General features: G+C 35.3%; 1 protein-coding gene and 1 long non-coding RNA gene across 6 annotated transcripts in view; one reads left to right on the top strand and one right to left on the bottom strand.

The window, feature by feature from the left end:
- Positions 1-13,018, top strand: part of LOC126759599 (zwei Ig domain protein zig-8) — a 596,656-nt gene that overhangs the window by 525,681 nt on the left and 57,957 nt on the right. The window lies entirely within an intron of this gene.
- LOC126759603 (uncharacterized) overlaps positions 1-13,018 on the bottom strand; it is a 236,870-nt gene that overhangs the window by 205,760 nt on the left and 18,092 nt on the right. The gene's annotated exons all lie outside the window — the stretch shown is intronic.

Below are 13,018 nucleotides of genomic sequence, written 5' to 3'. Positions count from 1 at the left end.
TATTTTTCCTACGCAAACATGTATTTGAAGCAAAAAATTACCAAGCCTGGAATTATTTAAATTTTTTGGAAGACTATTTTTTTACGCATACGCCATGTTGTGCTGCACGATGGGTAATGTTGATATGTATTTAAAGATTACCTTGGCTTTTATTATAAATATCATATATATAAATACATATATTCGTATGGTATATAATACCAATTAAGCAGTTTTCAAGAAAATTATCTTTGTTTATCATATATTATAATAATTTCGACGCAGTGTGTGGTATACCTGCTTCCATTTTATTGACCACAAATTTGTTTCGTCATGATTACTCTCTTATGTGATTTGTGGGTTATGGCTTTTACAAGAACATCTATGCTTATTATATGTAGCCATATTAGTAGCCCAAAAATCGTGAAGTTTTCTACTTAAGAATTTTTTATATTTATATTTGCTTGGCAATTATAAACCCTTACAACAAAATATGAAGTCTATTTATATGAGAAACCAAGTTTTCGTTTGTTAACCATAAGATCTATAGATTAGTGTAAATTCAGAGAATCAATTGTTTTGGTTTTTTTTTATTTTAATCTTTTTTTATTATTTTTTGAATTTTTCAAATAAGTTTTGAGTGAAAAAAATATATACAAAAATTTAGACTTTTATATTATCAACAAAAATGCTATATAAATTTGCAGGAGGTCGGGATAAACCATTTTTAACCTTTAAGAATTAAACCATGTTCCTAATCATCCTTTTCCAGACCTCAGATGGCTCGTGAATATTTTTTCCCTTAATTCTCATTTTCACGTTGGTTTCGAAGCAGTAAGCTCACCCTTAGCTAGTAGAGCTTAAATATTTATTTTCTCCGTCAGTTCGTCAGTTTTACATAGAGATTTTACCGAAACGGAAGAGCTGCAACGCAACTCGGTCGGAACAAGTTCTTGCATGGAAATCTCCATCGTTTGAGAAGATATCTTCAAGTAATTTGAAAGAAGAAGAGATATCCTCAGAAAATATATCATCGATTATTATTTAGAGCAATTTCAAAGAAAAAAAAATTAGATCGGGACAGCTTTCATACAGAAATATTTTGTATTTGTGAAGGGTATTACATATGGCTTCGGTGCAAACAAAGTTTAGATTTTTTTTTGCTTTTTTTTTACTTTTGTTGGGAAAAATAAGGTAATTATGAAAATAAGTTGGGAACTTTTTTCAGTTTTTTTATAATATTTTTATGCATTATTTTATCATATATGCTTAGCTTATTATGTTAAGCGCAATAAGGGTTGGGTTCTTGAAAAAATATTTGACGCTTGCGACCGATAAGTAAATAATTTGTGCCCCTAATCGATTATATAAACGAGTTTACGATTTCAAAACTTAAAATGGGAACACTTGTGTTGCCAAGGTAACTATTTTAAAAGGCTTTAAAAGGACGAAAAATGCAACGGAGTGAAAATACACAGTCATTGTAAGATTTCATTTTATTCACATCTAACTGATAACACCGACGGCCAGTAGTACATTATCTATATGTGTGTGCATTTCTAAATACAAGCAAAAGTCAGTCACGTGTGCAAATGTCGGTTCGGAGCGTTGTTGGACTCTAGACTTTTGCACGTCTGTCAGTTTTCTTATTCGTCCGACGGCTTTCTTGTGCAAAACTGTTTAAGCAGATGCTTAATCAACGGACTGTTCCCTATGCGAATATACATGTATGTATGTACTATATTAGATATTAGAACACATATATATTCGCCTATTTCAGACATTTTATTTATATATGCATCGAAAATTTAGTTCGGCAGAAAAACGGTATACAAGCTATATGGAAAAAACATCTTTTAGTGTGCAAAAATGGTTTAATAGGACCAGTTGCTTTTTGCCTTCATCGTCACTTACAGCTTTCATTGACTGTCGAGGCGATGTAATGAACCCTTTTATTTTCCCTTGACTAAATAAAATATGGCACATTGTTATGCCTGTTTGATCACTACACAGAGCGGCTGATTGAGCGTCTCTTCATCACCTGATAGTTTAGTTACTCACTAATTCTGTGTTGGCGTTGAGTTTTCTGGGTGAGTGAATTCATTCTTGACAAGCGCATGTTGTAAATACACAAGGCTATGTATTCTTTGTTTGTTAGTAAGGATGAAGACACAATCGTGAAACGAAAGCCGCTCAGTTCAAAAATTTTTCAGTACTAAGGTCAGTTCAGAATGGCTGCTGCAAATATACATATAGTATATATCAAATATGAATGTATATAGAGTGGTAGCGAACTTCCGCTTTTGGTATAATACTTGTATGTACGCATGTGTGTGGAAGGGCTAGTAAGCTCCATTCAATATCGTCTATTAATGTGCAATGAACTGTATAAAAATTTTTCAGTACATATTTTTTGTGCACACAAGTCCTCCTTCACTCCGATTCAATCAAGCAAAAGTATCCTTAAGGCCCCCTTTTATAAAACCCACTGTCAGGCAATAGCAACCATGGTATTTGTTGGCAACCCGCTGGGATAAAAAAGTTTCGATTTTGACATACTTTTAGGCAGAGCTGCGTCAAACTTTTCAATCTAGTCAATCCACGCTTATTAGGCGATTAAGCTACTCAAATGCTTTTCAGATTAACTGGTAGTGCTGTTGTGTTTAATGTTGCGTATACGCAGTGGATTTCCTTGAGTTTTTCTGCTCTCTTTTCAATGTATTCAATATTTTTTAATCTTTTTATCTTTGTTATTGCTTTTAATATTTTTGTACAAAATTTTGCATTTGAGACGTTTAGTGTACCTTAATGTTGCGTATACGCAGTGGTGACCCATATATTATCGTTCTATTTTTCTAAAAAAATAAAGTCTGTTTTTGTTCTGTTTTTTTATGCACATTTAACAGAATAGAAAGCTAAATCAAAAATGTGTGATAATAAATGACGTAAAATACGACTGCGGCTGTAAAAATTAATAAATTATACTAAATTGTGAAGACGGTTAGAGCAATCACGTAATATCAGTGTTCTAAAAAGCTTCATCTATACCAAGAAGGCAATTAACTATCTGCAGTCATGCTCGGATAATAGAGCGTACATCAACAGTCCAACATAATTTGTTCCCCGCTAGTACATATCTTTGTGTTGTAGTTAGTATGAAGTTTTTCTCTTCGTTGAAAAAATTGGATTAAAAGCTTTTTAATAAAAAAGGTTTCAACCGTTATTATGTATGCCTTCTAGACATGCCAGTTATTAATTAGCTTCTGATATAGAAGTTACGGCATGCTAGAGCTCACAACCAAGGCGTCCTTTTATCATTTTATTCTGAGAGTATGGAAGAAGCTATCTAATTTCTCTCTTGAAAACTATATTAAACATATTTAGATACAATTGGCGGCCTCGGAACCTCTCTTTTCAAGGGGAAATCTCCATGGGGCTATCAAACAAGTTTAAAAGTCTACAATAACCACCATCACTAAATCGTCGATTTAGAAAAAGCTGTTTCGAAAAACACGCGTTGAGTTTGGGTTTGAGTAATTTGAGCTGATTGACCCAAACGATTTGACACTATAACGGATTGGATATGCAGGAACCTTGCGAATTTAAAGTCTGTCATATGTACTTAAACGAAAAATTACACCATCTAAATGAGAATAATATGTGAATGGTGTGAATATTTACTTTTTTAAGAGCTTTCATACGGTAATTTATAGCGATGTTTATTGAAATTTTAATTTCGAAATTCAAATGAAAATAGTTCGAAAAAAAGAAAATTATTCTTAATCTTATCACACAAAAAAATTAACAAAATTTAAAATGTTTTATAAAGCTGTAAACTTTGAAAGAAGTCAAGTTCAAATTCACTTATTGACAGCACATTCCAACAGCTTCCTTTCCTTATACATTCACCAACAATGAATTCATTTGATTGTCATTAATCATAGGATTTGAAATGAACTTTGTCGCCATTTTCAACTCCACAGAATTTTATTAGCAACGGCATCGAGCTCCGCAACACTTTATCAAGGCCACTTTTCTCCTGTTGCTAGTCGAGAGAAAAGTTTTTGCTGCCAAGCGACACTGCTGATTGACATTACCGTTGTCTGTGTAGGACGCAAAGGGGCTTACCACAGCGGCACATGCTGTGCAAGCCGATGGGAGTGAGCACAATTGAGACGAAGTTCCTGCGCATCCGTTGCTCTCACCTTATGCTCCTTAGGATTCCCATTATGCTATAGCTATTTCAACTGCTTCGAGTTTGTCTGCCTTCGCCAGACCAATTCCCTTGTCGCTTCACCTATTTCAACCATTTTCCTTTCTGCCTCTTACTTCGCTTGCTGCTGACTGATATTCCACCTCGTTGACACAGTTTTATTCTTATTTATTTACTCACTTTTTATTTATTACTGCAATTACCACCTTAGACGTCGTCATCATTGTCAAAGTCATCGACGTCTTTGGCATTGTTGCCATCGCAGTTCGCGGTTGGTTGTTAGCGCCGCAATGAAACTTCCAGACCGGAAATTGCAGCATTATAACCGAGCGTTAGTGAGTAGCTATTTCTCTTGCTTTGCGCGGAAAAAGTCGTAAATCGAATGCGGTGTCATAAAATATCAAGTGTGTGGGGCGATGAAGTGCGGAGACAGTGGAAGAAATACCAGCAAATATAATGTAAAAAGTTGCCTACTTAAATTTGTTGAAACACAACAAAAATAAAAAATGAGTAATCAGTAAACTTTGTTATCATTTGTGGGCTTACAAAATGTGCTCATTCAAGTTGTCCGCAGTTGTTTAACAATTTTAGATTTAATTTTTGGCTTGTGTTTTATCCAGAGAATGTAATGGCTGTTCACGTTCTGCAGACAACTCTCTAATGCCCAATATTTCACGTAGGATTTTATCAAGGAGGCCTTTTGATATACCCACTGCGCACCTTCAATCGGCAGTACACACTACACTCAACCCAAAGGCAACGAGTAACTAACCAAAATTGATATTTTTTCATTTGTGTTCAATCCGTGAACTCGTCAGCTTTCGAATCTAGGAACCAGGATAAGGACATAGGATACCTTTTACCTTTTTATGTCAAAATTTAATACAACTCATAATACAAAAACCATGTTTCAAATAAAAAGCATTTAATCAAAATTCATGTTTGTAGGAATCATTTTCTACAATTTTAAACAGATTCTTAATACAAGTGCTAAGTATTTGGAATAGAAGAAAAGAACTGCAACCAAATACGAAGTGAGATAGATTATAACTGGCTCAGTAATCCAGCCGATTTTTTCGTCTTTCCATGAGCCCCATAGCAGAAGATGATTTTTCGATGAAAATCCAGATAATTTTGAATTTATTGTTCAGCCCAACTCACGGACATGCGACGATTCTGGTGGTCCAGTGGCTTCAGTTTTTGCGTACGTTTGATCTTGTAAGGATGTAGGCCAAAATCTTTTCGCAAAATTTTCCACAACGACGTCACAGAAAATCCGTTATATTATGTATTTTAGGGGCTAGAACAATATTGACCCGCCTTTACCCATTTGTGATATTATTTCATTAATATATCTTTAATCAAAGTCAGACATAGACACGTTAACAAACGGACATTTAAAAAGCTATGGTCTGAATTCATCCGCTCCGCTTTTTGCTGAAATTGGTTGAGCAGTTCCTGAGATGCACGATCTTACCTAAAGGTAGGCAGTGCCCTGGTTTTTCGAACATTCTGTTCCTCATCTTGGAATACTCGTAAAACTTAAGAAAAACCAAGTAAGGAAGGCCTAAGTTCGGGTTTCACCGAACATTTTATACTCTCGCATGATAAAGTGATAATCGAGATTTCATTATCCGTCATTTATATCTTTTTTTTTATTTTGCTGTAAAATTAATTAGATTAGTAGTTCCTGAGGTATGGTTTTTGGTCCATAAGTGGGCGACGCCACGCCCATTTTCAATTTTTAAAAAAAGTCTGGGTGCAGCTTCCTTCTGCCATTACTTCCGTAAAATTTAGTGTTTCTGACGTTTTTTGTTAGTCGGTTAACGCACTTTTAGTTATTTTCAACATAACATTTGTATGGGAAGTGGGCGTGGTTATTATCCGATTTCTTCCATTTTTGAACTGTATGTGGAAATGCCTAAAGGAAACGGACAGATATCCGGATTTCAACTCTACTCGTCCCCCTGATCACTTTGGTTTACATAACCTTATATCTGACTCTTTTAGTTTTAGGACTTACAAACAACCGTTATGTGAACAAAACTATAATACTCTCCTTAGCAACTTTGTTGCGAGAGTATAACAAGAAAAAAAGTTAGCTTCGGTTGCACAGAAACTAAAATTATTCTTTCTTTGTTTGGACAGATAGATGGACAGACAGACGGATATGGTTAAATCGACTCAGTTCGTCATGAAAGTATAAATATATTACATACAGGCAAACTCAGAGAAACAATATTTACTCGATCGAGATTGATTATTCGGTTGTGGGCCAATGAGGGCACTTTAAATGAAAGTATAATTTTAGTTTTGGTTTATTTCTTTCAAGATATAACTGAAATTTAAAACAGATTTAATAAATTTGCATTTACTAAGTGATGTTAGTGTGATTTTGACGTTATGGTGAGTATTTATTTGTTTTGTGTTTAGTGAAAAATGCGGAAAACTGAAGAAATACGGATTCTAATTGTAGACGATAGGAAGAGAGGTGTGAATTAGAAAAAAAGAGTAGAGTTTGCAAAACAATATCTAAATATGCCAACCATATTTTGGGATAAAGTAATTAGGTCTGATGAATCCAAATTTGAGCTAAGGAGTTTAACAAAATGTAAGCGAAGGTGGTTTAACCTTCTGATCGATTACATAGAACCACAGTGCATACAATCATCAGTGAGGCATGAAGGAGGTTCCCTCATGGTTTGGGGCTGCTTCTCAAAACTTGGTGTATGTAGTTTTGCTAAAATCGACGGACGAATGACGGGTGCTTAATGTGTTGACAATCTTAGCGAAAACTTTACAATAAAGGTGGAAAAAATGAATGTTAGAAAATTTTTGTTTATACTTTATAGGGTCTGCGATGTTTCTTTCTGGGTTTCATAAACTTATTTTTCCTTTTCAGCGTATAAAAAATAATAGATTAGGCGGTTAGGCCACACAATTTAGGGAAGAAGGTTTAAATAAAAAAAATTCTTGACATCAAAAGAAAGAAATAATATGAATTGTATCAAAGTATGAAGAGAAGAAAATATGTATGTGAAATGCACTGATAGGGTTAGATAAAATTTCTATAAAAATATGCCCTAAAACATAGAAGTGCCTGCATTAAGGAGCCTCACATAAAAGTTTATGGAAATCGGAAACACAGGCAATTAAAGTCATACAACAGGCAAAATGAGTAACGGCACCTGCTATAAAGTGCTGGTGGCAGCGATAATTTGCGGTTTTGTAATTTTAACCGAAGTACTTTAAGTCGTTGTGTCGCCTCTCACTTCTCTCTACATTTATTTATATCCCCTATACTTAGTATGCCTGCACAATTTGATAATGTTTTTTTGCGTTTTCATTTTTTACTTGCCTCTTCGATTCCTGCAATTACGGCAAACACGTTCGAGCTCCACGTGAAAAAAACGACGATAAAGAAATGAGTGAAGCATTCAAATAAAATAAATATAAGGAAATTTAACTTTCCAGCTGAGCTAACAAAGCAAATGAGCATAAAAGCCAAAATGGCAGCAACACGTAAAGCGCGTTCAGACATGCTACAACAATGACAAAGTCACACTCCTCACCCGGACGGCGCCACCCTTTGACCCGATGGGTAATTGTTCATGTGCTCGCAGCGAAAATTGCCGACAGAAGTGCTCATCGAAGGAAACAAATAAAGGTGTGGCGATTCGATGGATGCCTACAGCCAAAAGAAAAAAATATAGCACGACGAAAGGAGCGGAAAGAGAATGAAAACAAGAGGTGAATATTGTAAACAAAACGGAGCGGAAGTCTACATTGTCGACGCACCAGTCAAAGGTGCTCTTTCGATTCAAACGGCTGGATGACTTCCTGGCGGGTCTGGGTCCGGGTCAAACAAGCAGCAGAAGCCTTTATATTTGTGCAACGCTTGGTTGACTTTCATTACTGTCTCACAAATATACACACATACACATGTACTAGTGTACATACATGTAGGGCCAAATTCGTCTTTCCGCTACAGGTATATGCCGTTGGTGCTACAATCAGCGGCAACATAAATCAAGCACTCCAATCGAACCGGCGAACTGACGAAGATATATGAGTTGAGTGGTTTCCTTATGTTAACATATGTCATGGCATGCCATTATTTTTCTGCCTTTCGGCTACGACGCGTTTTTCATTCCATCAATTTTCCTTAGATCACACACTTTTTGTGATGGCTTGTGGCATTCTCGGAATTTCGTTGCTAAAAAATATTTCCGTAGGCACATCAAGGGAGTGCGTATGACACACACACACACATACGGATGGTTTGGTGTTCTCACTTTGTGCATATATCTCTGCAGGGTTATTGAAATTAAGGTTAAATAAATGTCAGAAATTGCAAGCCTCGAGACTCTCAGCAGATCCATAGCATTTATCATTGTATTTTTCGAAAGCTTTGCGGTTGTTCCGGAGATGTGTAGGTACAGCTCGGTCGCGCATAACGGTGTGAGTAAAAGCTATTGGCAATTTGCAAATGTTGTTTGCTTTTAGCGTCAAAAAATTATTGGCGGAAAGAATTTATTCAATCCACCTGAGTTGTTTGTAATTGAAACGTAAAATTTTTCGTATGATTAAGCATTTCAAATGAAGTAAAGAAGTATGAGCTCTCTTCGCTCGAAAAGATGCAGCTCAAATTTGAGAGCAAAAATATAAAAAAACTTATTAAGTTAACTCCAAACGCTATAATTTCTTTATATCAATGAAATTCTTACAGCAGTCCGGTTATACATATGTTAAAGCTGAGAGCGCTGTCAACTCATTTATTACCTTAAAATAAAAGCAAGAAATAACGTTAACTTGGACTGTAACGTAGCTGTAATACCCAATACCCTTCAAAAGCTTCCATAGAGAAACATGATTTTGCTCCGCATGCTTGTATGGTAGCTACATGCAATATTGGTCACTTCTGAAGAATTTGTTCAGACATTGTTCTGTTGTTTTGGACAATAGTCCATGCCGAATTTCATGAAGATATCACGTCAAAGAAGGAAAAATACAAGAAATTGATTTTTATCGTTCAGTTTATATAGCTGCTTTATAATATAGTGGTTCGATATCGACGGTTCGCCTAGTACACTCGTGACCAAGCAAACCTTACCACTCAAAATTTTCAAGTATTGTGCATATTTATATATACATATATGGTATAGAAATTTTTTTTTAGAAATAAGTTAATGACATGTTATTAATCAAAAATAGTAAAAACAAGTAAGGAAGGGCTAAGTTCGGGTGTCACCGAACATTTTATACTCTCGCACGATAAAGTGATAATCGAGATTTCATTATCCGTCATTTACATATTTTTCAAATACCGTATTTGTGTAAAGTTTTATTCCGCTATCATCATTCGTTCCTAATGTATATACTCGTATTATACAGAGAAGGCATCAGATGGAATTCAAAATAGCGTTATATTGAAAAAAGGCGTGATTCTTAACCGATTTCACCCATATTTTGTACATGTCATCAAGGTGTTAAGAAAATGTCACATACCGAATTTCATTGAAATCGGTCTAGTAGTTCCCGAGATATGGTTTTTGGTCCATAAGTGGGCGAGGCCACGCCCATTTTCAATTTTTAAAAAAAGAATGGGTGCAGCTCTCTTCTGCCATTTCTTCCGTAAAATTTAGTGTTTCTGACGTTTTTTGTTAGTCGGTTAACGCACTTTTAGTGATTTTGAACATAACCTTTGTATGGGAGGTGGGCGTGGTTATTATCCGATTTCTTCCATTTTTGAACTGTATATGGAAATACCTGAAGAAAACGACTCTGTAGAGTTTGGTTGACATAGCTATAGTAGTTTCCGAGATATGTACAAAAAACTTAGTAGGGGGCGGGGCCACGCCCACTTTTCCAAAAAAATTGCGTCCACATATGCCCCTCCCTAATGCGATCCTTTGTGTCAAATTTCACTTTAATATCTTTATTTATGGCTTAGTTATGACACTTTATAGGTTTTTGGTTTCCGCCATTTTGTGGGCGTGGCAGTGGGCCGATTTTGCCCATCTTCGAACTTGACCTTCTTATGGAGCCAAGGAATACGTGTACCAAGTTTCATCATGATATCTCAATTTTTACTCAAGTTACAGCTTGCACGGACGGACGGACAGACGGACGGACGGACAGACAGACATCCGGATTTCGACTCTACTCGTCGCCCTGATCACTTTGGTATATATAACCCTATATCTGACTCTTTTAGTTTTAGGACTTACAAACAACCGTTATGTGAACAAAACTATCATACTCTCGTTAGCAACATTGTTGCGAGAGTATAATTACAAACAAAACACATTCAGCTATAGTTAAATCAATTGGAAGATAGTGAGCTTTACAAAATGAGCTCGAAATGTAAGAGAGTGACATGCGATGAAAAAATTATACTTTTTACTTCTTTAATTTAATTTCATTAACACTATAATTTAAATTAATATTTTATTTAATTTTTTTAATTGAAACACGAAGTTTAGTCGTGGTATTACTTTGAAAACAATAAAATTGGCCGCTTTTGTATAAGCACAGAAAACCTAATTTGTTTTTTACTCATTAAACGTAATAAATTTAAAACTATAATTATAATTAGAACCCGAACGAACGAAAAAGTCCGAAAAAAATTGAAGAAAGTATAGTGGCAAGGTTTGCGTGGCCACGAGAGTAGTGTCTTGAAGAAAAAATAATATATTCAAAGTATCAGATCAATATATTATATCAAAAACTGTAAAACTAAAACACGATTTACAGACGGACAAAGAAGAATCGAGCGTTTCCTTCTGGATGTTATAGACTTCAAGGCATACTTAATATAGAAGGTAGAATATAAAAGTAGAGCTTCTTTCTGGTGGAACCGAATTTTTGATTCTCTCGCAATTTACACTAATCAAAATAATATACTCGTCTTATAAGTGGTAATGCAAAAGGCGTAATTTAAACTGAGAAGTCAGAAATCACGTATCTTATAAGTAATTTTTATACGACATAATGTAAACCAGCAAGTGACCAATCACTATAAGAAGTATATTAGAGCTAGGAATAGAAGGTCTAAGCTGTTTGATTTTACTCACTCTTGGCGCAAAATAATGTTCAATAACAATTTATCAAATAATTTTATGAAGATAACTCACACCCAGACATTCGACATAAAGTTCTTTTGAAGAGTAAATATCATATCAGTATAGTGGTATTTGACCCATCTTACTATGTGGACCGACCTATTTCATTGTCAGCACTGACCTACATTGTATCAAATAGAACAATCTTAATAAGTTATCTAGCAAATTGGCCGATATTTTCAGTACAAATTTAGCTACATACGCTAGAGTTCTCGTGGTTAGTAACTGTGGATTTGAAAAATATGATCCGTATGTGTATATTTTTACCATATTGATAAGGAAAATAATCTGGTATAACTTTTGTGGTGTCATATGGAAAATACCATAGAAGAGGTCATTACGAAATTTCAGGCATTTTCGAACTGTACGATATAAACATCTCAGGACCGTCATGAACACATAATTTTTCAAAATTGTCCATACATCTGCTTTTCGAACTTTTAATTGCTTATCACTCAGTTAACATGTTTATATGGAACAAATCAGCAACTTAAATTATTTCTAACCAAAATAATTTCCTACTTTAACCAGAAGCTTGTAGTTCGTCTGCCCAGAGACTTATTAAGGCATATTTATATATAAAGCCAAGACACTTGGGAAATAAAGCTATATGCATATGAACGAAAGAAGCCCACTTCACAAACATAAATTAAGTTTAAACGGCGCTGCAGCGGCACACGTGCCTCACATATGCCAAGTTACGGAAGAAGTTATAAATCATGTGTAAGAACAAGAGTAAAGTATGTACGCGCCAGCCATCGGCACAAAGAATCTCAACTATGTGCGAGTACAATATACGTGGCATAAGAGCACATACTTGATATGTACAGGTTATGCATACATGTATGTAAATTTATAACTATTGTAATGTGTTTTCACGCATGCTATACTTGTTTGGACTTTTGCCCTTAGTGGTAAGTAGTTAGAAGTACGAGGATGTTGCGATTTAAGTTTAGTTTGCAAACACAACCGGAAATTTTGGAAAAATTGCGTTTTATTGCTCAAAATAGATTGCTTCAAGCTGGGTACACTTTAAACAGGGTTTGCTTCACCTTTTTCAGCCTGAAAAACTCGTCTTGTCTCCACAGAGAGACTGCAGAGCAGTTCGACCCGTAGCCTATTTCAACTAGAGGCATGAGCCGATGGAATCACAAACTGGCCATAGAAGAGTACCTTTTCTTTAGCCAAATAATTTGGCTTAGAAGTGACCAGAAACTTTTCCAAGCCGTTCGACACCAGAAGAGATTTTAGACAGGTTAATTCCCTTATGTGCGACTCTTTAAATATAATGCTGGAAAAAGAAATTAATGGCGCTACTCTGAACCACAGTGGCACTGTATACTATAAAAGTACAAGTAGTGGGGTCCTCTGTTAATATTGACATTGAAGACCTTAACAACAAAGCCTTTAATTCTCAGTATTTTCCAGCGAAAGAGTTTGATTGGCAAGACAAAGTATCGGAAGGTCACACACCATTATTTCTTGTTTCTAGGTAACTAACTCACTGCTGACAGCTTTAAATGTGAAAAGATAAAGACTTTGTGTAACTCGGAACCAGCATAGATTCCAACAATATTCTAGATACCCAGAGATCAAGCACAATAGGTGCTGCTTTGGGATTGGTAAGCAATTGAGAAGCAGATCCCTCTCGACGAACAAAAATAAATTCCCGTTCTATATTCCGCTGAAACCGATAGAAGAT

This window comes from Bactrocera neohumeralis, chromosome 5 (genome assembly GCF_024586455.1).
Source record: "Bactrocera neohumeralis isolate Rockhampton chromosome 5, APGP_CSIRO_Bneo_wtdbg2-racon-allhic-juicebox.fasta_v2, whole genome shotgun sequence".
NCBI classification, from domain to species: Eukaryota; Metazoa; Arthropoda; class Insecta; order Diptera; family Tephritidae; genus Bactrocera; species Bactrocera neohumeralis.
The sequence above is the reverse complement of the archived record's forward strand: the minus strand, read 5'-3'. Positions and strand labels throughout refer to the sequence as shown.